The sequence below is a fragment of the Dendropsophus ebraccatus genome, chromosome 11, assembly GCF_027789765.1.
Source record: "Dendropsophus ebraccatus isolate aDenEbr1 chromosome 11, aDenEbr1.pat, whole genome shotgun sequence".
NCBI lineage: Eukaryota > Metazoa > Chordata > Amphibia > Anura > Hylidae > Dendropsophus > Dendropsophus ebraccatus.
The window spans coordinates 37,428,051-37,453,435 of record NC_091464.1 but is presented as its reverse complement, the minus strand read 5'-3'; the positions used below and the strand labels follow the sequence as shown (position 1 = coordinate 37,453,435).

General features: G+C 46.4%; 1 protein-coding gene across 7 annotated transcripts in view; it reads right to left on the bottom strand.

Annotated features, from left to right (window-relative positions):
* CDKL5 (cyclin dependent kinase like 5) overlaps positions 1–25,149 on the bottom strand; it is a 246,417-nt gene extending 221,268 nt beyond the window's left edge. For 3 of the 7 annotated variants that reach the window (XM_069945340.1, XM_069945343.1, XM_069945345.1), the window contains exon 1: positions 12,066–12,418. The gene's annotated coding sequence lies outside the window, so the exon portion shown is untranslated. Of the gene's footprint in view, positions 1–404; positions 519–12,065; positions 12,420–25,129 lie in introns of those variants that run through there. The other 4 variants (XM_069945346.1, XM_069945347.1, XM_069945342.1 and 1 more) reach the window with 3 other exon arrangements.
* Between the last annotated feature and the right edge of the window lie 236 nt (positions 25,150–25,385).

The following is a 25,385-nucleotide window of genomic DNA, read 5'->3' as shown; positions in this document are numbered from 1 at the left end:
ACATTTGTAATTTGTCTGTCTTTATTGCTATTTTGTGTTCGTTTGCTTCGGAGCCTCCAGGCATCTCCCTGCGATCAGCCAATCAGTGCGCTGGGGCAGGGCAGCGCACTGATTGGCTGACTGCTGGGAGATGCTGGGAGGCCTTGACGCAAGCAGGAGCCTGGAGCAGGTGATGTATGCTCCGGGCCGGGGCTGCAGGGGTTAAAGGGGCCGGGTTACATATCCGCAACGGAATGAAAATTCCGCTGCGGGTATGTGACCCCATAGTCCTTCCCTGAACCAACTGCAAGCCCACAGCGTGAAATCCGCTGCGGATACGCTGCGTGTAAAGGCATCCTAATGTGAAATTGTCACCCCTCCTTACAATATGTGTGGTTTTCTACACCATCCACAAGCTTGGATACCTGTATAACACTTGTCTTTGTCTTCTTTCTGCTCCAAAATCACTTTATTTTACCGGTGGACAGTGTCACCTAGGTGGGGCTTCATGGCACTCTCTCACATACGGACAGTGTCATCTGGGCGAGGCTTGGCAGTTGGGCTCCATCTCCCGGGTGGGTAAGGTGCCCAACTGCCATGAAGCCCCACCTAGGTGACACTGTCCACTAAAAGAAAGTGATTTTAGAGCAGAAAGGAGACACAGACAAGTGTTATACAGCTATATAAATGTGCAGCATCTAAGCTTGTGGATGATGCAGAGAACCACACATGGAGTAAGTGGGAGTTACAGTGTCACTTAAAAGAGGTACTCCAGCAAAAAAAAAAAAAAAAAAAAATCTTTCAAATTAACTGGCCACAAAGTGCCAGAAATGCTTAATTTACCTCTATTTAAAGAGGTACATCACCAGGTACATCCTCCTTAAGCTGAACCCACAGATCGAATGGATGGAGCCATGTCATACAGGGGAGGGAATTTCCTCCCACTGGGGGCGGCCTGGCCCGCCTCCAGTGCTTGAGCACCGTCCGGATCCGGTGCATAGAACGATGCCGTGCACGGGACAACGCCATGCATAGAACGATGCCATGCACCGGCTTCCCTGTGACGGTGCCTTTCGATCCGTGGGTTCAGCTTAAAGAGGATGTACCTGGTGGTACATCCTCTTTAAAGCGACTCTGTACCCACAATCTGACCCCCCCAAACCACTTGTACCTTCAGATAGCTGCTTTAAATCCAAGATCTGTCCTGGGGTCCGTTCGGCAGGGGATGCAGTTATTGTCATAAAAATAACTTTTAATCCGGCAGTGCTGTGTCTAATGGTAGGGGCTTACACTTGTATATGCATTAGGCTGGCACCACCTCTCCTCCGTCCTTCCTCCCCACCCTCCTCATTATTAGGAATATTCCAGGCAGATTGCTTCCTATTCGTCAGCTGTGTGTATAATGAACATGGGCTGGATCGTTAATACACCTGTGCAAAGCTCAAACAGCAGTAAATGTTCCTGGATTCCTAATGATGAGAAGGGTGGGGAGGAAGGATGGAGAGGTGGTGCCAGCCTAATGCATATACAAATGTAAGCCCCGGTCGTTAGACACAGCACTGTAGGATTAAAAGTTGTTTTTTAGGACAATAACTGCATCCTCTGCCGAACGGACCCCAGGACAGATCTTGGATTAAAGCAGCTATCTGAAGGTACAAGTGGTTTGGGGGGGACAGATTGTGGGTACAGAGTCGCTTTAAAGGTTATCTATGGGGATTTGTTACTGCTCTGGACAGTTCCTGACATGGACATAGATGGCAGCAGAGAGCACTGCGTCAGACTGAAAAGAATAAACCGCTTCCTGCAGGACATACAGCAGCTGATAAGTATTGGAAGACTGGGTTTTTTTTTTTTAATAGAAGTAAATTACAAATCTCTAGCTCTTTCTGACACTAGTTGATTTTTAAACAATTTTTTTCTGGAGTACCCCTTAATGTATCTGAGCTATAAACCCAAAACCAAACTGGACAGAAGTGGCACTGTCTCTGAAAGAAAGCGGCCATGTTTTGTAAGACTGGCTAACATTTTTAAGACACTGTTTAATTACATGGCCTCCACAGAAAATATCCAACAACCCACCAAATTGTTGGAACAATGCTTTATTACAAGCCTGCACCTTGCTTAGCTCATTATACATCACACACTTATTATCCTGATATTGTAAATGTAACATTTGAGAAAACTTTTTGGTGGCTTTAAATACAAAAAGAGTCTTGACAAAGTGGTCAACCACCTTATTTTCTAGAGGAGACTTATTAAATGTGTGGCCATGTGAAGGAGAATATCTCAGTACACCTATAAACATATATTGGTTGAATAAAAATATGTTTAGTAATTCCTTACCATGAGGTGTTGATAAATTATCTTAAAGCAAATGTACCATTAGGTACATTCGCTTTAAGTTTTAACCATCAATAGAACGGCACCGGTGCAGGGAAGCTGGTGCCGCAGTTCTATTTTTGAACCACAGCTCGTTCCCGCGTACGGCACTGTTCTATTCATGGGTATCGGGCTGGGGGTGAAGCACTGGAGGTGGGCCAGCCCACCCCCAGTGGGAGGAAACCCTGCCCCTCAGTGATGTGGCTCAATTGATTTTAATAGAGCTGCGTCATAGAAGTACCCGTGAAAAGAACGGCACCGTACGCGGGAACTGGGCTGCGGTTCAAAAAAAGAACAGTTCTATACATGGGTAATACCTGATGGTACATTCGCTTTAACATTGGCAAGGGTTATATTTCTCATAATCAGGGCTGGCTCCAGGTTTTTGCGGGCCCTTGGGTGATTTCGCTAACACCAGGCTTACCTTAGCATGTTGCAGGTCTTCTCCTGCGCTCCTTCTTCCTCCCAGTCCCACGTGCAGCAGTAGCTTCGGTGCGGCCTGAGCTGACAGATCGCTCAGCCAATCACTGGCCAGGACCTGGCTGCGCACAGGAGTGGGAGGAAGAAGGAGCGCAGAAGACGACCTGCAAGTGTTTAGGTAATGTATGGTGTTTAAACAAGGGCTGCAAGGACATCGGTAACAATTATTGGGCCATGTAATAGGCTTAGTAAACGATCGGTACATTATTGATCGTGGAATAGGACCCTAACTGACTGACACAGACACAGACACTGACTGACTGACACAGAATGACTGACACAGACACACAGCACTTTAAGCTCAGCCTTCTCCCTCTTCCTCTCTGTCGGGCTGATCTCATCTCCACACTGTAAGGTTGAGGACCTTCAGGTCATGTGATGAGGTCCTTCAACCTTTTCTCTCTCTGTACAGGTCCTGCTCTGTCTCCTGTGTCATTCCCTTTGCACTACAGGCAGCGGGCTAAACATCAGAGTACTTGGCCCCTCTCCCTCTCTGGGCCCCTAGAGTCGATGTGGGCCCCGGCACTTGCCCGGGTAAGCCCTGTACTCATGCTGGCCCTGCTCTAAACCCTTTGTACATAGCCCTTGCTCCTAAGAGCCTCCTAGTGGAAGCTGCAGGAAGCCAGAATTTTTAAAAATTGGGTGCCAACTGCTATTAAAACGTATTAAAAATGAATCTGCACAAAAGTTTAGATTAAAATAACAAAAATGTTGACATTCAGTATAGAGCCACTAAATACTCTTACAGTGTAGTTTGACCTTTCAGTCCGTCTGTGTGAATGGATCGTATAGTGCAATATCTATTTCTATGGTCATGGCACATCTTTCTATTGACCAAAATACCATTTTCTTTCTCTCAAGCTGATACAACTACTTATGTGAAAATCCACTGACTACAGCAGCTTGTGAACCATGAGAGCAGTATGCGCTCAGTGTAGGACATATCTGCAAAACCATGGAGGGATTTCAGGGAATAAGAGGCATTCCTTTAACCACATGATCAACCATGCACGAAGCAATGTTTGTTTGAAAGATGAGATGAAAGTATGGAAAGAGCAAACACAGATAACTTTACTAAGATTCTACTAGAGTACACCCAGCACTTGACAACTCAGCAAAAGAAGTCAAATTGTCTCCTTGGGTGACATAATATTATATGTGAACACTGTGTGTTAACCCCTTAAGGACCGGGGCAATTTAGATTTTTGCGTTTTCGTTTTTTCCTCCTTGTGCTTAAAAGGCCATAGCAGTTGCATTTTTTCACCTAGAAACCGACATGAGCCCTTATTTTTTGCGTCACTAATTGTACTTTGCAATGACAGGCTGAATTTTTGCATAAAGTATACTGCAAAAGCAGAAATAAATTCAATGTGTGGTGAAATTGAAAAAAACCCAACATTTTGTGTATTTAGTGGATATGTGTTTTTATGCCGTTCGCCCTGCGGTAAAACTGTCTTGTTATATATGTTCCACAAGTCGTTATGATTAAAACGATATATAACATGTATAAAACTTTTATATTATGTGATGGCCTGTAAAAAATTCAAACCATTGTTAACGAATACGTTCCTTAAAATCGCTCCATTCCCATCCTTATAGCGCTTTTATCCTTTGGTCTATGGGGCTGTGTGAGGTGTCATTTTTTGCGCCATGATGTGTTCTTTCTATCGTTACCTTGATTGCGCATATACGACTTTTTAATCGCTTTTTATTAACATTTTTCTGGATTTGATGCGACCAAAAATGCGCAATTTTGCACTTTGGGATTTTTTTGTGCTTACGCCATTTACCGTGCGAGATCAGGAATGTGATAAATTTATAGTTCGGGCGATTACGTACGCGGCGATAGCAAACATGTTTATTTATTTATTTACTTTTATTAGTAACCTGGGAAAAGGGGGTTGATTCAAACTTTTATTAGGGGAGGGGGCTTTTTATTAATAACAACACTTTTTTTTTTACTTTTACACTTATACTAGAAGCCTCCCTGGGGGACTTCTAGTATTAGTGCTTTGATCTCTCATAGAGATCTCTGCAGCATAGATATGCTGCAGAGATCCATGAGATAGGCACTCGTTTACTTCCGGCTGCTGCAGCCTGAAGTAAACAAGTGCCAAGCCGGGGACGGCGCCATCTTGGATGAGTCCCCGACCGGCTTCAGTAACGGAGATCGCTCCTCCGGGACAACTTCCCGGAGAAGCGATCTCCCCACTAGACACCAGCGATGATGCTGCAAACTGTAATCGGATGCAGCTGTCAACTTTGACAGCTGCATCCGATTACTGTATTAGCGGGCACGGTGATCGGACCGTGCCCGCTAATACCTGCGGTCCCAGGCTACAAGTGGCACCCGGGACCGCCGCGCGTCCCCGCTCTGAACGTCCTTAACGACTGCAGGGCGAAAAATATACGCCTGCGGTCGTTAAGGGGTTAAAGTGGTACACCCTTCAAAAAAAAATATTTCAAATCAACTGGTTTCACAAAGTTATATAGATTTGTAATTTCCTTCTGATTAAAAATCTTAAGTCTTCACGTACTTATCAGCTGCTGTATGTCCTGCAGGAAGTAGTGTATTCTTTCCAGCCTGACACAGTGCTCTTTGCTGCCATCTCTGTCTGTGAAAGGAACTGTCCAGAGCAGTAGCAAATCCTCTTAGAAAATATTTTTCTGCTTTGTACAATTCTTGTCTCGGGCAGAAGGCACTGTGTCAGACTAAAAAGAATAGGCCACTTCCTGCAGAACATACAGCAGCTGATACGTACGGCAAGACTGGAGATTTTTGAATAGAAGTAAATTACAAATCTATATGAACTTTCTGAAACCAGTTTATATGAACATATTTTAAAGGAGTGCCCTTAAATTAAAACACTGTCACAGGATAAGTCAGCATTGGTCGTTTTAGGGTAATAACGGAGACTGATATTCCCAGAACTTCATGCATTAAAATGTTACATTTACTTTTCATTGCTCACATTCCAAAAAGGAAAACAAAACCTGATGTAAAGCGATATGATATTAAACTAACGTGTCATTTTAGCCTGTTTACTTCCAGGACAAAAGGTCTGTTGCTGTCATATGAAGTAGCAGTGAGATGGTGTAACCAGATCCGACCGCAACCTGGAGCAAGAGGTAATGAGTGTCATCAGCTACATCTCAGTAACTGTACAAACACGGCTTTCTCACTACCATGCTGTATTATATTATATCAGGTCATTTTAGTTGCTTTTTTGTACTTTAAAGGCTATGTTCACACTACGGATGAGACCGGCCGTTCCGTGACTCCGGCCGGATGATTTTCTGGCCGCAGAGCTCTGATGCGGGCGCATCAGAGCTTCCCATAGCACACAGTGAAGCAAGCGGCCGGAGCCGCTCGCTTCACTGTGTGCACTGAGAGGTCTTTCTGCGGCCGGAATTCACTGAATTCCGGCCGCAGAAAACTGACCTGTCAGTTCTTTGCGGCGCCGCATAGATCCCGGCTGAAGCGTATACGCTCCGGCCGGGATCCCATTGAAAGTAAGGTTATGTCCCACCCCGCAAAACTACGGCCGTAGTTCTGCGGCGAGAACTACGGCCGTAGTTTTACGTAGTGTGAACATAGCCTTAAAGGGTAACATATAAACCTGCTGATATGTACCTCAAGTGGCAGATCGCTGATTGCAATGCAGGTTCTTATGCTGCGTTTACATGGAGCGATGATTTGCCCAATCGATCTTTAACGATTTTGAAGCAATCAGCGTTTAGACGAATAAATCGTTAGAAAAATCGTAAGAAAATTCGTAAGAAAAATCGTTATTGCGATTTTAAGATCGCTTAAGCCCGTCTTTCACATAGGGTGAATATTTGAAAGCCTGTTTACACGAAGCGATCTGAAAGTTTTTATCAAACGATGAACGGCAATTTGAGAACATGTTGAAAGATCAAAATGAACGATTTCTGTCTCGTGGCTTGATCGTTTGCTGAGTTTACATGCAACGATTATCGCTCGAATGCGATTTGAGAAAATTCGAACGATAATCGTTCCGTGTAAACACAGCATATTTTTGCTCCGTAATGCTGTTTTTACTTAGTTGGATCTGAAGCAAATATGTAAATAAGTCCCTTTGGTGCACTGGGGGAGGGGGGTGTTGCTCGGCCCCTCACTGTCCTGCCTGCCCACTGGTACGTACCCCCCTACTTATGCACATTCATCCATAAGTAACCACGTCTCTCTCCTCGTATGAGGCCAGCGGGCAAACGGGACAGTGAATTGAGGGTCCGAGCCACGTCCTAGTGCACCGAATGGACTAATCTACATATTGACTCCTGATCGAACTACTCAAAAACTGCACCATGGAGCGGAATAAGAAGACCTGCACCGGAATCAGCCGCTCTGCCATTACAGGTACATATCAGCAGGTCAACACCTGCTAATAGTTTCCCTTTAATCTGTGCCAGTTCCACTTTTTATTTTGACTACAAAATACTGACCGAAAGGATATAGAGACCAAAATACTAAAAGAGTTGATTCACATATATAGATACACATAGATAATCATCAGCATACGGCCAAGAACGGGATACCCACATATACTGTGGCGTACAGCAGTGGGCCCCATTCATTCCAATAGCCAGAACGTTTACCTTCTACACGTCCTCACAGCAGCAGGCTACCAAAATAGGATGGGGATTTTCACAACAGGTTGAAGATCAATGCTACGAACACAGAGGCTGCCAACCTCACCTGATCAGCTCCACATACACAGAGCAGTCACCATAGAAGTCTAGGGGGAATTTGTGTTCTCACCACGGACGGGGAGAACAATTTGGCGGTTGAGAGTAATTGCTGCTTATGAGAGGCTGAGATTTCCCTTTCACATTCCGCTGCTGTTACCTGCAGCTTGCTCTCCCCCCTCCCTTTCCTGCAATCAGCACAGAATGGGCGACGTGGAATATGTCATATTTAATGTATACAACAGTACATAATACTACATAATATATAGATATGGAAATGGGAGTGATGGCAGCAGCATTACATCACATTTTGGCTGCACACAACCGATATATGTCGGGATACCTGTAAAAAGGATTCCAACAAATAACACAGCATGCCCGCAGCATAGCCATTGGCTTCAGTACACCCGATTTAGTCGACTTCTGACTATGTTTGGTCTGCCTTAAGCTTGTATTAGTCTTATGTGCAGGACACAAACATGTGGTAGACTACATTTTTGTGTCCAACAAATAAAAGCATTGGCTATATTTGGCCAAGGGTAAACTGCACTGTATATGGGAATACCTTCTTGGTTATATAGAAGTATTCTAATGTATAACCATGCAGCACAGGTAAAACAAAGGCGATAAGACGTATAGGGGGAGATTTATCAAACATGGTGTAAAGTGAAACTGGCTGAGTTGCCCCTAGCAACCAATCAGATTCCACCTTTCATTTTCCAAAGAGTCTGAGGAATGAAAGGTGGAATCTGATTGGTTGCTAGGGGCAACTGGGCCAGTTTCACTTTACACCATGTTTGATAAATCTCCCCCATAGCATTACTAAAATAGTAGTAGAGTTACATAGGTATACGCTACATTATATATTCACTTTAGGTTTAGTAAAAATAATCCTAACCCCCCCCCCCCCCATGAACAATTAATGTCATGGTGCAAACAAAAAGCTCTGTTGCCTGGCAACCAATCAGTGATTAGTTCTTATTGTTTCCAGTTAAGTTTGGAAAACACAAGCTGGATTCTGATTGGTCATCAAGGGAAACTCTTTTGCGTTGCACCACACCCATGGACACTGCAGACATCAGGGAGTCCGGCAGCACAGAACTGAGGTTGTAGTCACTCGGGTATCAAAAACTCATGGCAAAATTTACAACCATGTGTAACCAGTTGGGGGCGTGTCCTTACACCGTCTGATGCTGTCCAATCAGTGCTGATGTGCCAGGACGGGCAGGGATACACCTCTTTGACAAGGGGAATGGTAACACCCAGTTGTCAATCTAGATTAGGAGGACTTGTGCTTGTGTGACATAGTATCTGACTGTCATCCTGCAACATCCCAATTAATAATAATAAAAGACAACCCTTCATTTCTATCCTACCTATCCCATGCATGGCTGACAAGAAGCCATTTTTCAACCACAGCACATTTCATTCCAGTCTGAGCGCACCATATCAGTTACTAAGAACTCTGTATTCTTCCCATACAACAAGTGTCATCTCAAGGGCTACTTTACTCTGTGGCTGCCAGAAGTGATGAAACCAATAGTGTAACCTATTTACTAACAGTATACGAACTGTATCTGGTCACATACTGTATACACCTTCCTGTACTCTGGGACACACAGCAGGAGGCTGTCAGATGCACAGTTATCCACCACAAAGTAAGGCAGGACATATGAGAATTAGGCTGTTTTAGGTTATATGATAAGGCTAGGCTGACAGATGGATGGATGGATGGACAGACAGACAGACAGACAGACAGAAAGATAGATAATAGATAATAGATAGATAAATAAGAGATAGATAGATAATATAATAGATAGATAGATAATGGTACTTAGAGCGATAATCCGCCCGATCAACAATTTTGAATGAACGATTTTTTTTTTTTATAACGATCAGCGTTTAGACGGAACGATACATCGTACGGAAAATTCGCTATGCGATTGTTTTGCGATTGCTTAAGCCTATCTCACACATAGGTGAAATCGCTGAAAGAATGTTTACACGGAACGATCTGCAAATTTTTTGCGAACGATCAACGATGATTTGAGAACATGTTGAAAGATCAAAATGAACGATTTTTTGCTGGTCGTTTGATCGTTCGCTGCGTTTACACGTACGATTATCGTTCGAATTCGACCGTTATCGTGCAAAAACGAACAATCAATCGTCCCGTGTAAAAGGACCATAAGAGATAGATAGATAGATAGATATGACAGATAGATAGGAGGGGGATAGATATGTATATAGATAGATAGATAGGAGGGGGGTTAGATATATATATATATATACATTGATAGATAGATAGATGATAAATAATAGACACATAGAAGATAGAAATAGATAAACACACTCACTGGATAGAATAGTGCGATAATAAAGAAGTATGGATAGATAGAAAGATAGATAACATATGCACTGGGTATAATAGTGTAATAATAGAGATGATAGAGGGATAGATAATAACCACATTCACTGGATATAATATAGTCGGGGTAGGATAACTGGTCTGTCTGTCAAGAACAAGACCACATATTACATGATTAATAAAAGAGTGTAGGAAGGAGCTGACACACCACGGCATCTCATAGACCATATACTTATACGGCCACATAACCTTCTCAGCACTGGAAGGACCACCTATGCCAAGAAGGCACAGAATGCCCCCCCCCCCCCCCACCCCCACCGCCTGCATGTTAAAAATAGTTTGGCTATGAGGACTTGGCGCTTCCCACCCAATGTATGAATAACAATAGGTGCTACTGCATAGATGCCATCCTAGCATTACTCACCCACTACCCACCAGAGAGAGCAGGATTGGAGCAGCACAGCTCAGGCTGTAAATAGGGCAGGTTCTCTCCTCCAGCAGCTGCTCCTCACATCATCAGGTTGGGAAGCAAAATACAAAGATCTAGTGAAATTGCCCATAGATGTCATCCATCCATCAGTGCTAGATGGAGCCTGATGCTGTAGGATGTTATGTATGATGAGGCCAATCTATGCTATAGCATGGTGGGCACTGATGTATGATGAGGCCAATCTATGCTATACCATGGTGGGCACTGATGTATGATGAGGCCAATCTATGCTATAGCATGGTGGGCACTGATGTATGATGAGGCCAATCTATGCTATACCATGGTGGGCACTGATGTATGAGGCGGCCAATCTATGCAATATCATGGTGGGCACTGATGTATGATGAGGCCAATCTATGCTATAGTATGGTGGGCACTGATGTATGATGAGGCCAATCTATGCTATAGTATGGTGGGCACTGATGTATGATGAGGCCAATCTATGCTATACCATGGTGGGCACTGATGTATGATGAGGCCAATCTATGCTATACCATGGTGGGCACTGATGTATGATGAGGCCAATCTATGCTATAGTATGGTGGGCACTGATGTATGATGAGGCCAATCTATGCTATAGCATAGTGGGCACTGATGTATGATGAGGCCAATCTATGCTATACCATGGTGGGCACTGATGTATGATGAGGCCAATCTATGCTATAGTATGGTGGGCACTGATGTATGATGAGGCCAATCTATGCTATACCATGGTGGGCACTGATGTATGATGAGGCCAATCTATGCTATACCATGGTGGGCACTGATGTATGATGAGGCCAATCTATGCTATACCATGGTGGGCACTGATGTATGATGAGGCCAATCTATGCTATACCATGGTGGGCACTGATGTATGATGAGGCCAATCTATGCTATAGTATGGTGGGCACTGATGTATGATGAGGCCAATCTATGCTATACCATGGTGGGCACTGATGTATGAGGCGGCCAATCTATGCTATACCATGGTGGGCACTGATGTATGATGAGGCCAATCTATGCTATACCATGGTGGGCACTGATGTATGATGAGGCCAATCTATGCTATACCATGGTGGGCACTGATGTATGATGAGGCCAATCTATGCTATACCATGGTGGGCACTGATGTATGATGAGGCCAATCTATGCTATACCATGGTGGGCACTGATGTATGATGAGGCCAATCTATGCTATACCATGGTGGGCACTGATGTATGAGGCGGCCAATCTATGCTATACCATGGTGGGCACTGATGTATGAGGCCAATCTATGCTATACCATGGTGGGCACTGATGTATGATGAGGCCAATCTATGCTATACCATGGTGGGCACTGATGTATGATGAGGCCAATCTGTGCTATACCATGGTGGGCACTGATGTATGATGAGGCCAATCTGTGCTATACCATGGTGGGCACTGATGCAGCAGGATGAGCAGGAGAGAAGAGGAGACAGGACCAGGGATGGCCATCAGCAGCAGGGGGGCACTGCGGGGGGATGCTGCTGTCAGGGGTCCTGCCTGCTGATGCTGCCCACTCAGGGGGCGCTGGGGATGAGAGGGAGAAGGGCTCTGGCAATGCAGCAGGGGTCGTAGATAGGATCCATGAGGCTGCTAGGGGGATCCCAGAGCCCGGGGGCACAGGGAAGCCCAGCTCCGGTGCTGTCACTCACCTCTGCCCGTGATCCTCTCCGCACCTCCTCCTCTTCTCTTCTGCCGCTGTTTTCCTATCAGGCAGCTACTGAATACCTCCAGCGAGAAGAAGAAAACGACAGGTCACGCCCATCACACGCTTAGTCACGCCCCACAGGCACGCCCCTCTGCGCCAACACCTGCCCACTCTTCCTGCAAAGCGGCGTCTCCTCTGTACTCTGGAGTTGAGCGAAGGCGGATATCGACCAATAGGAATCTGAGAAGCGGAACAGCTTAGTGACTGAAGGGGGAGGCAGCCTATAGGAGGAGCCGAGGGGCGGGTACTGCGGGGAGGAGGGAGATACTGCAGGTGTGGAATGCGGAGGGACGGGATAGGCAAGGGACGATGAAAGGGCGGGGACTCGTTTGTCTCCTTGGCAACCTTCAGTGGAGGCGTCCTGGTTGACAGGCGGGGGTGTGGTTATGGTATAACACGCCCCCTAGAGGTACAGTATGAGGCATAATTATCGAGGATGGTCCCTGGTGCAGAGGTGGCCATCGCCGCAGGTCAGCGGCTGTCCTCACCCCCAGCACAGGGGGCGCTATGGCGGGGTCAGCTGTCCACGTGTGAGGAGAGGAGGGGGAAGTGTGCAGGAAGAGATGTGTGGGAGAGTCTGCACTAATATAGCAGAGAATGAAGGAAATCTGCGGGAGACATGTGACGAGACAGCAGAGAACCCTGAGGATAGACTACACCACAGCGCCACGGCTGTCTACAGTCTAGGGGCGGTACTGCAGCTCAGCTCCACTTACTTTAAATGGATTATAGCAAGCTTGTAGCTTCCCACCTATTGCCAGGACTGGTGATGGGAAGCTGCTGGGGGGGGGGGGGGTTGGGTGGCTGCTGGGGTGTGTGTGACTGCTGGGGTCCCCGGATGCTGGGTGTATGTGACTGCTGGGGGAGTGTGACTGCTGGGGGGGTGTGACTGCTGGGGGGGGTGTGACTGCTGGGGTCCCCGGATGCTGGGGTGTATGTGACTGCTGGGGGTGTGTGTGACTGCTGGGGGGGGGGGGTGACTGCTGGGGGGGGGGGGGGTGACTGCTGGGGGTGTGTGACTGCTGGGGGGGGGGGGTGTCACTGCTGGGGCGGTGTGACTGCTGGGGGGGGGTGTGACTGCTGGGGGGGGGGGTGCTGGGGTGTGTGTGACTGCTGGGGTGTGTGTGACTGCTGGGGTGTGTGTGACTGCTGGGGTGTGTGTGACTGCTGGGGTGTATGTGACTGCTGGGGGAGTGTGACTGCTGGGGGGGGGGGGTGTGTGACTGCTGGGGGGGGGGGGGTGACTGCTGGGGGGGGGGGGTGACTGCTGGGGGGGGGGTGACTGCTGGGGGGTGGTGCTGGGGTGTGTGTGACTGCTGCAGGTGGAGCTCCTGGTCCAGATACTCCACTCCAGCCCTAGAGCTAATGAGGCTCTGAAACCACCTGGTGGATCTATTAGAGACTCCAGAGCTTCCCAGGTGAGGGCTCCCAGGGTGGGAGAACACAGGCAGCGCTAGGCCTGTGGGAGCTGCAGACAAGAAGTCTGGGTGAGACCAGTGGAGCTGGTGATATTGAGCAGTAGGGTACAAACACATACGGCATATACCCTGCGTATTTACTGCTGCGATACGCAGCAGATTAGATCTAAATAACTGAACACAGTATCAAATCTGCTGCAGATCTGCTGTGTGTGTTTGTACCCTTAGGCTCAGGGGTGATTCTAGCCTCTCTGCTGCCCGAGGCGAACTATAGGATGACGCCCCCCCCGGTCAATCCGCCCACATTATAATCCACTACTGCCCCCCCCCCAACTGCTGTCCACAATAAACATAATGTTTGGTCCCTTGCTGCACAGAGGATGTCAGGAGAGGAGGGGGCTGATCTTATAGGGGAGGTCACAGCAGCACAGAGGAGGTCAGGAGAGGAGGGTGCTAATCCTATAGGAGAGGTCCCAGCAGCACAGAGGATGTCAGGAGAGGAGGGTGCTAATCCTATAGGAGAGGTCCCAGCAGCACAGAGGATGTCAGGAGAGGAGGGTGCTGATCTTTTAGGAGATGGTCCCCCTCTTCCCCCCTTATAGATGGACCCCCTCTTCCCCCCCTTATAGATGGTCCCCTCTCCCTTATAGATGGTCCCCTCTCCCTTATAGATGGTCCCCCTCTCCCCCTCCCTTATAGATGGTCCCCCTCTCCCCCTCCCTTATAGATGGTCCCCCTCTCCCCCTCCCTTATAGATGGTCCCCCTCTCCCCCTCCCTTATAGATGGACCCCCTCTTCCCCCCCTTATAGATGGTCCCCTCTCCCTTATAGATGGTCCCCCTCTCCCCCTCCCTTATAGATGGTCCCCCCTCTCCCCCCTCCCTTATAGATGGTCCCCCTCTCCCCCTCCCTTATAGATGGACCCCATCTTCCCCCCTTATAGATGGTCCCCTCTCCCTTATAGATGGTCCCCCTCTCCCCCCCCCTTATAGATGGTCCCCTCTCCCTTATAGATGGTCCCCCTCTCCCCCCTCCCTTATAGATGGTCCCCCTCTCCCCCCTCCCTTATAGATGGTCCCCCTCTCCCCCTCCCTTATAGATGGACCCCCTCTTCTTCCCTTATAGATGGTCCCCTCTCCCTTATAGATGGTCCCCCTCTCCCCCCCTTATAGATGGTCCCCCTCTCCCCCCTCCCTTATAGATGGTCCCCCTCTCGCCTCTCCCCCCCCCCTTATAGATGGTCCCCCTCTTCCCTCTCCCTTATATATGGTCCCCCCCTGCACAGCAGATAGAACAAAAACAAAAAACAGCACACAACTCACCTGCCATCCGTTCCCCCGTCGAGCCTCTCTGGTCTGGTCCCGGCTGATGTGCGGCTGCCCGGGGTGTCCCGTCCTGTCCCCGGCAGCGCGCGCATTAGAGAGCTCCCCGTGCGCCTGTGGCTGTGACTTCCAGTGCACAGGGAGCTCTATGATGCGCGCGCTGCCGGAGACAGGATTGGACACCTCCGGCAGCCACACATCAGCCGGGGGACTAAGGCTGCATTCCCACGTTCCATGGAATGCCGGTACCGGAGACCCCCGAGCCCGGACAGCATCTGTAATTAGATGCTGGGAGCGGGGGAGACTGTATTCATAAGCGCCGCGCTGTAGTAACAGCACCGCGTGGCTGATTTACAGATGCTGTCCGGGCGCGGGGGTCTCTGGTACATGGTACAATCAGTGGCGGATTATAATGTGGGCGGCCGCCCGAACCGCCCATATTATAATCTGCCACTGAATGCCGCCCCTAGGGGCGTAGCTAATGTCTCTTGGGCCCTGGTGCAAGAGGTCAACTTGGGCCCCCCCTTTCTCGATGCTATTGGTATATATATATATCTCAAGACTGATATTACCAATAATACCAGTATACAGGAAATATTATCACCGCCATACTGTTACTAAACAAATCCTGTTTACTGAGACCAATATTGCCAATATTACCAGTACACAAGGGGAAATATTACTGCCACACCACAACCATCACCACCATATTGTTACTGACCAAATCCAGTATACTAAATCCAATAAAACACAGTACCAGATAACAAGTAACAAATAATACCACCTCATAGTGACTAACACCACCGCTGCTACTGAATATAATCCTCTGTACATAGACCAATATCACTTCATACAGTCATATAGAGGTGGACGCACTGTACACAGGATCTATACACCATATACATTACAGTGCAGTTATATCAAGTGACTCACAGGGGACGTCTTCTCTGATCGGAGTTCTTCCCTTTTCATCTTCTCCATCTGTTGTGGCCGATTTTGAGAACTTCTCTGGGCCACGAATCCACAGAAACTGCCAGACAGACATATTAGGCTCCTCACACTGACACCATCATCTCTCTAAAAACTGCACATCTGTACTGTCCCCTTTACACCCTCATTTAGTAGGTAGCCCTGACACTATGTGACCCCCCTTAAAGTACATGCCCCCCTCTGTGCATGCCCTATTGTATACACCCCCCATGTAGTCCACCTTATAGATGGCCCCCTGTGTTGTCCCTCTTATAGATGCCCCCCATGTTATCCCCCATATAGATGGCCCCCCATTTTATCCCCCTTACAGATGCCCCCCATGTTGTCCCCTCCTCCTGCCCCTTTATCACCATACTACTACCCCTTTCATCCTCCTGCCCTTTCATAATCATACTACAAACACCTCCATCATAATACTACCACCCCCTTCATCCTCCTGCCCTTTCATCATCATACCACTACACCCTTCATCATCCTCTTGTTCCTTAATCATCATACCACTACACCCTCATCATCATACCACTACACCCCCCCATCATCCTCTTGTTCCATCATCATACCACTACACCCTCATCATCATACCACTACACCCCCCATCATCCTCTTGTTCCTTAATCATCATACCACTACACCCTCATCATCATACCACTACACCCCCATCATCCTCTTGTTCCATCATCATCATCATACCACTACACCCTCATCATCATACCACTACACCCCCATCATCCTCTTGTTCCATCATCATCATCATACCACTACACCCCCATCATCCTCTTGTTCCATCATACCACTACACCCCCCATCATCCTCTTGTTCCATCATCATACCACTACACCCCTCATCATCATACCACTACACCCCCATCATCCTCTTGTTCCATCATCATCATACCACTACACCCCCCATCATCCTCTTGTTCCATCATCATACCACTACACCCCCATCATCCTCTTGTTCCTTCATCATACCACTACACCCCCATCATCCTCTTGTTCCATCATCATACCACTACACCCCCCATCATCCTCTTGTTCCATCATCATCATCATACCACTACACCCCCCATCATCCTCTTGTTCCATCATCATACCACTACACCCCCATCATCCTCTTGTTCCATCATCATACCACTACACCCCCCATCATCCTCTTGTTCCATCATCATACCACTACACCCCCCATCATCTTCTTGTTCCATCATACCACTACACCCCCATCATCCTCTTGTTCCATCATACCACTACACCCCCCATCATCCTCTTGTTCCACCATCATACCACTACACCCCATCATCCTCTTGTTCCATCATCATCATCATACCACTACACCCCCCATCATCCTCTTGTTCCATCATCATCATACCACTACACCCCCCATCATCCTCTTGTTCCACCACCATACCACTATACCCCCCCATCATCCTCTTGTTCCTTCATCATACCACTACACCCCCATCATCCTCTGTTCCATCATCATACCACTACACCCCCATCATCCTCTTGTTCCATCATCATCATCATACCACTACACCCCCCATCATCCTCTTGTTCCATCATACCACTACACCCCCCATCATCTTCTTGTTCCATCATCATCATCATACCACTACACCCCCATCATCCTCTTGTTCCACCACCATACCACTACACCCCCCATCATCCTCTTGTTCCATCATACCAATACACCCCCATCATCCTCTTGTTCCACCACCATACCACTACACCCCCCATCATCCTCTTGTTCCATCATACCACTACACCCCCATCATCCTCTTGTTCCATCATACCACTACACCCCCCATCATCCTCTTGTTCCATCATACCACTACACCCCCATCATCCTCTTGTTCCACCACCATACCACTACACCCCTCATCATCCTCTTGTTACACCCCCCATCATCCTCTTGTTCCATCATCATACCACTATACCCCCCCCATCATCCTCTTGTTCCACCACCATACCACTACACCCCCATCATGCCCTTTAAAACAAAAAAATCTTTACTCACCTGAATGGTTCCTCTAGTCTTCTTGTCACGCGCGCTGGCGGGCTTACCGCGGCTGGGGGCGGAGCTTCGCGGGACCTGTTTTTTTGCCGTCAAGATGCTCCCAGCCCCACAAGTCAGCCGGGGGCCGTCCCAGCCTCCTCTTGTGATCGCAGGCAAAACATTGCTTGCGGTCACAAGAAGGAGCGGGATGGGAGCAGTACAGTGGCAGTACAGTAGCGGCCCGGTCGCGGCGGCGACCGCTGCGACCGTGGTAGCTACGCCACTGAATGCCGCCCCCATGATAACAGCTGGTGGCGCCGCCTGAGGCAGACGACTCAGGTCGCCTCATCATTGCGGCGCCACTGCTTAGGCTCATAAGTGACAGCTAGGGAAGCTGCAATGTGTAGTCAGTGGCTAGACAGCCCAGGTTTTATTTTATTGGCAGTGTTGCCTATGTCTTGTGTTTTTTTAACGGATAAATAAAGCTAACTGAGGTCAGTATAAAGCATACAGCACTGACCGGACAACCTCCATAACAGTACACTATCAAATACCTCCATAGCGGTACACCATCATATGCCCCGCATAGCAGTACACCATTATATACCCCCCATAGCAGTACACCATCATATGCCCCCCATAGCAGTACACCATTATATACCCCCATAGCAGTACACCATCATATACCCCCCATAGCAGTACACCATTATATACCCCCCATAGCAGTACACCATTATATACCCTCCATAGCAGTACACCATTATATACCCCCCATAGCAGTACACCATCATATACCCCCCATAGCAGTACACCATCATATACCCTCCATAGCAGTACACCATTATATACCCCCCATAGCAGTACACCATCATATGCCCCCCATATGCTTCAGAGACCACAGACTGTCTCAGCTTCAGAGACCACAGACTGTCTCAGCTTCAGAGACCACAGACTGTCTCAGCTTCAGAGACCACAGACTGTCTCAGCTTCAGAGACCACAGACTGTCTCAGCTTCAGAGACCACAGACTGTCTCAGCTTCAGAGACCACAGACTGTCTCAGCTTTAAAAACTACAGACTGTCTCAGCTTTAAAAACTACAGACTGTCTCCGCTTTAGAGACCACAGACTGTCTCCGCTTTAGAGACTACAGACACAATTGCATATAGATGTAGATGTAGCAGCTGCTAAAAGTGGTTAACCCTTTGAGAACCAGGCCCAAATTGACCCAGTGGACCGCGCCAATTTTCATTTTTGCGCTTTGGTTTTTTCCTCCTCCCCTTCTAAGAGCTCTAGCACTTTCATATTTTTATCTACAGGGCCATGTGGGGGGTTGTTTTTTCCAGGAATAGGTGTACTATGTAATGCCATTTTCATTCTACCATAACATTTATGACAGAACCCCCAAAATATTATTAATGAAAATATAAATTGGTAAAATTGGAGAAAAGAATTTTGGGGGGTTCCTGTGTCTACGTAGTGCACTATACGGTGAAAGCGACATGATACCATTATTCTATAGGTCAGTCTGAACGCAATTAGTTATTAATAAAACGGCCCTATTTTGACGCTTATAACAGTTTTATTTTTTCACCTATGGGGCTGTATGAGGTGTCATTTTTTGCGCCATGATCTTTTCTTTTCATTAATACCATATTTGTGTAGATCGGATGTTTTGATTGCTTTTTATTAATGTTTTTTCATATATATGTAACATTTTAATAGATCAGACACTTATGCATGTTACGGTATATAATATGTTTACTTATTTAATTTTTACACTTTTTAAGTCCCCTTGGGGTACTTTTACATACAACATTTAGATTACGTACACTGATCATTGCTATGCCATAGGCATAGAACTGATCAGTGTAATAGGTGCTCTGCTCACTGAGCCTGCCTGTGGCAGACTCAATCAGCAGAGCGCCGATCGGACCGCATGGAGGGAGGAAAGAGACCTCCGGCGGTCCGTGAAAGCTATGGGTAAGTGACAGGAGCTGCTTGTGTCACACTTAAACGCCTTGGTTGCACCACAGTGTTTAAGGGGTTAATGACAGGCTGCAGCGCAATCGCTGCAGTCTGTCATTAACAGTGTGGCGCTGGCTGCTCACTGCAACCGGCCCCCACCTGCTATGAAGCACGCTCCGCTTTAGAGAGCGCTTCATAGCTCCCTAGAGACCCAGGATGTAAATGTATGAGCAAGGTCGTCTGATGACAGATTTCCAGGACGTACATTTTACGTCCAGGGGCGTCTAGGGGTTAAAGGTCACTTCTCTACTTCTTTGGCTTGCTAAGTTATTGCTGTAGCCAGGGGACTTTACATACAGGAGCAGGGACTCCTATTACTCACCTGACTCCCTGTTCTTTGAATGGCAATGTATCCAGTACTGTTTGCATCACTGCTCGCCTCTCCCACTTGGCTCAGTGAACTCTCCCAGCTGGGTGCGAGGACACAGCAGGCTATAATGATGTTGTGCTGCTGTGTTTATGATGGTGATGGTTATATGTCCGTCCAGATCAGACTTTTATCCTGAAATGTTGATCCAGAGGAAGGGAAAAATACCTATAGGCCAGTTTCACGCATACCGCCTTGCAGCGGATTTCACACTACAGGTTCCACAGGGACATTTTCTGCGATTCTCTGTTGTGTCATTGCCTATGGCTCTACATACAGCAGGTTTTAATTTCACTACGAGAACGTAGCCCCTGCCCAGTTAACCCACCAGCTGCTGGGCAAATACATTACCAGGGTCACCTGGTGGGTTAACTGGAGAGGGGCTACGTTCCCACATGGGAATAAAAATCTGCTGTATGTAGAGCCGTATGTATGCAATGACACCACAGAGTATTGCAGAGGACTTTGCTGCAGAACTCCGCTGCCATGCGGTACATGTAAAACTGACCATAAGGTACAAGCCAATTTTCTTCATCTTAGGCAGAAATATTCTTCCTGACTCCGAATCTAGCAGACTAACTAGACCAACAACCCTTCTCCAGACTCTAGTAACTATAAACTGTATTATTATTACACTCCAAAAATGTACCCAAGCGCCTCTTGAACACTTCTATGCTCTTACAGTAAAGAAAATCTGGTTACTGTTCTAGTCGATCTTTGAACCGGCTCACGCTCTGCAATGTCTTTCTTGTGTGGCCTAGTGATTTGTAAAGTGGTAGAACTATAGTATGTGCTTGTAGGATGTGCCTATGCCTCATTTTATGCACCCATGCCATCACTGTGGTGGTATAGTTCAGTAGTGTGCAGGCAAGTCCTGCTTACCAACATATGCTGTTATTGCACGGCACAGGAAATAGAATCATATCAAGCACAAGGCAAAGTATTTGGGTATATAAAACCTTCAGGCTACATTCACACGTCCGTTGTTGTGTCCGCATTTGTGGGCACGCAACTGTGGACAGATCATATAACCTATGGAATTCAATGGCCCCGTTTACAAATCTGTTTTACTACCGCGTTTACTACCAAGCTCTGCCATATGTCCCGCCACACGTCCTGCTGTAGGCTTCGCCGCAAGTCCCACCAGGCACTCCTGGTCCTCTCCTAGCTTGGTGAGTAAGCCAGAGGGAAGAGCTGGGGGAGAGCTGAGGTTGAGAGCCGGGGTTAGGAGCCGTGGGGGGAGAGAAATAAGACATCCCCCAAAAGTAAGACAAAGGGGGACATTTATCAAACATGGTGTAAAGTAAAACTGGCTCAGTTGCCCCTAGCAACCAATCAGATTCCACCTTTCATTCCTCACAGACTCTTTGGAAAATGAAAGGAGGAATCTGATTGGTTGCTAGGGGCAACTGAGCCAGATTCACTTTACACCATGTTTGATAAATCTCCCCCCTAGTGCCTCTTTGGGAACAAAAAATAATATAAGGCACTTATTTTATTTATTATAATATATAGTCTTATTTTTGGGGAAGCACAGTAGTCGTGAACCCACTTTATTTTCACAGTCTTTGTCTTTGTAGTACTGCAGAAGGGCCATACAGGCTGTCTGATATATCCGGAGATTCTCCTGTTATGGGTTTAATCCATTTACATCAGTTGTAGAACATAAAGGTGCTCCCAAAAGGAGAACACAAGTGTGAACTGAATGTAATAAAGGAGAACCTCTCCCATATACCCTTGGCCGATCCCAAGACGCTTTGTTTCTGTGCTTCTCAGTTGCTGTGCTCTTGCAGTTACCTTGGCTGAATTAATGTATGTAAAATCCCCCTATCATCCACTGATCTGTTCTGCATAAGTAATTAAAAGGAGAAATTAAATTGGATATCTGAGAGAGGATTATTTTCTGCGGGGCGGAACAAGTCATGTTGGGACTGAGCACACAGGCAATTTTAAAATCAATTAAAGAGGTTTGGGTGTAATAGGATAGCTGCTAATACTGTATGTGTCAGTGCAAACTATTGTGAACAAGTAGGTACGGCCCTACTTAATGGTTTTAGGGCCCTATTCCACCGGACGATTATCGTTCAGATTATCGTTAAATCGTTCGAATCTAAACGATAATCGTTCGGTTGAAATGCAGTTAACGATTAATGACCGAACAAGAAATTGTTGATCGCTTTATAAGACCAGGACCTATTTTTATCGTTGCTCGTTCGCAAATCGTTCGCATTGAATAAGACATTGTTTGGTCGTTCGCAATAGATACGAATGCAATAGCGAATAAATAGCGAAGAAAAAACGATCGCAATTACGATCATAAGTAACAATTATCGTTCCATGGAAATGAGTGAACGTTTTTAGGTCTTTCGCAATAGCGGTCGTTTGACATTGTTAATCGTTAACGATTATGCAAACGATAATCGTCCGGTGGAATAGGGCCCTTAGGCTGAAGCTCATAAAGGCATAGTGCAGTAATATGTCCATACATATGTCTAGGGCCGCATCAGGGCGCTGCATGTGGTAGTACTGCCAAGGGCCCAGGGACATAAAGAGTTCAGTCACTTTTGGGCAGGCTGAAGCCTATTCACCAGTTGCTGTATTGCTTAGGGGTAAACCTGGTTCCCAATATGGTTCCCTTCATTTTGCATTACTGCATTAATGTATAGGCCCTGGTTAGTATTTTATTACTCCTTCTCCATGAGCTAACAAAATATATAAGATGGGGTTGAAAAGCTTGATAAAGGTTATATTATTCCCCAGTCTTTCAATATCTGTGGGTCATTGTGCTTGACAAGAAGTACAGTATAGCCATCTTTCTCAGGCATTCGCCAAATGTATGTAGTACATGTAAGGAACAATGGTATATTAGGTGGCAATATTAGAATGTATGTTGGTCCACGTGAACTTTTCCCTTCTTATTATCTTAGGATAGATATATGTTTATCCCAGGCTTACATCTAATTACTATAGATTTACCAACCACATCTGCTGGAAGTTTGTTCCAGGCCTCCACTACTATTTCAGTAAAGTAATATTTTCTCATGTTGCTTCTGATCATTCCTTCAACTAACCTCTCACTGTGTCCTCTTGTTCTTGTGTTCAGTTTTTTATGAAAAACACTTCTCTTCTGAACCTTATTTAGTCCTTTAACATATTTAAAGGTTTTAATCATGTACCCCCTTTTCCTTCTTTCGTCCAGATTATATAGATTTAAATTCTTAAACGAGTTGTCTGGCATAAATTACAAATGTACACTGCTGCCGGGGCTGTGGGGAACATGACCATGCTATACACTTACATGTCCCGCACAATTCCCGGGCCTCCCGCTGTCCTCAGTTCCCTTTTGCTGTCATCATTTTGAGAACATCCACAGGAAATGGCTGCTCAGCCTAGACAGTAGTGGTGTTTATGTTGAGCAGCTATTTCCTGTGGCAATGACGCATCATTTCAGCAGAGAGCACTGTGTCAAGACTGGAAAGAATACACCACTTCCTGCAGGACATACAGTAGCTGATAAGTACTGGATAGCTTGAGTTTTATTTAAATAGGAGTCATTTTCATAGTTTTGCCTATCACTAATTTGACCACATATGGAATACTGTGTACAGTTTTGGGTACCTGTATATAAGAAGGACACCGCTGAACTGGAGCGGGTGCAGAGGATGACGACCAAGGTCATTAAGGGAATGGGTGGGTTACAGTACCAAGACTTGGGGTTATTCACACAAGAAAAAAAGACGTCTTAGGGGCGATCTGATTACAATGTACTAATATATGAATGGACAGTACAGAGATCTTTCTAGTCATCTTTTTACTCCTAGGTCTGTAACCATGACAAGGGGGCATCCTCTACGTCTAGAGGAAAGAAGATCTCACTACCAGCACAGACGCGGATTCTTTACTGTAAGAGGGGATGCAGAGGAAGGTGACCAAGGTCATTAAATGTGTTGTTCGCCAACATTTTTTTTTTCTTTCAAATCTACTTCTGACATAAAGTGCCAGAGATTTGTAATTTACTTCTATCAAAACATCTCCAGTCTTCCAGTAATTATCAGCTGCTGTATGTCCTGCAGGAAGTAGTGTATTTTTTCCAGTCGGACACATTGCTTTCTGCTGCCCCTCTGTCCATGTCAGGAACTGTCCAGAGCAGTAGCAGATCCCCATAGAAAATCATTGCAGTCGTTTGCCTACCAACATACAGCAGCGATCTGCTGCCGTTGCTCTGTGGAATAGGAACGGCCGACGTCCGGACACCTCACAGCTCTCACGGAGCAGTGTGTAATGGCGGCGGCAGCAAGCAGGGAACGAGGAGAAAACGAGCACTAATATCGCTCGTTTGCTCCTCTAGTCGCCCCGTGAAATAGGGGTTTAAGGAAAAGAAGTCTTAGGGGCGATCAGATTACAATGTACAAATATATGAATGGACAGTACAGAGATCTTTGTAGTGGTCTTTTTACTCCTAGGTCTGTAACCATGACAAGGGGGTATCGTCTAGAGGAAAGAATATTTCACCACCAGCATCAATGCGGGTTCTTTACTGTAAGAGCAGTGAGATTATGGAACTCTCTGCCACATGATGTCACAGTGATTAAATAAGTTTAAGGGAGGCATGGATCATTTTCTTGAAAAATAAACATTACAAGTTATGGTCAGTAGATTACATGTGACAGGACCAAGGGATTTACACACATGTCGTCACTCACATTCCAGGTTGGGTACCACACGTTTAAAATAAAAGTGCTTCCCTTAATGCCAAGTAAAGGGAGACAGTAACAGTTTTCTTAATGTCTTTTCTTGATCTGTTGCCCTTGCAGTACACCAAAAATAATAAATAAAATACATTTATTATGTCAGTGTATGTGAGTACCAAAAATATTTGTAGAAAAACTTCACCTGATTTCTCTGCATTTGAATACCACAGTATGGAGAAGATGGAGGCATCCCGAGGGCTGCCTGGAAAACATGGATACAGCCCATGGCCTATAAATCATGGCTTCGGACACAGAGTTAAACTCTGTAACTTGAAGTATTTTCAGATAGTTTTCATGGATCATACAGAAATTTGTTTGGATATTGACAATAGCTTTGATTTGTTTTGTTGTAACTAAGCTGTATACTGAAAATATTTACACATTGGGGGAGATTTATC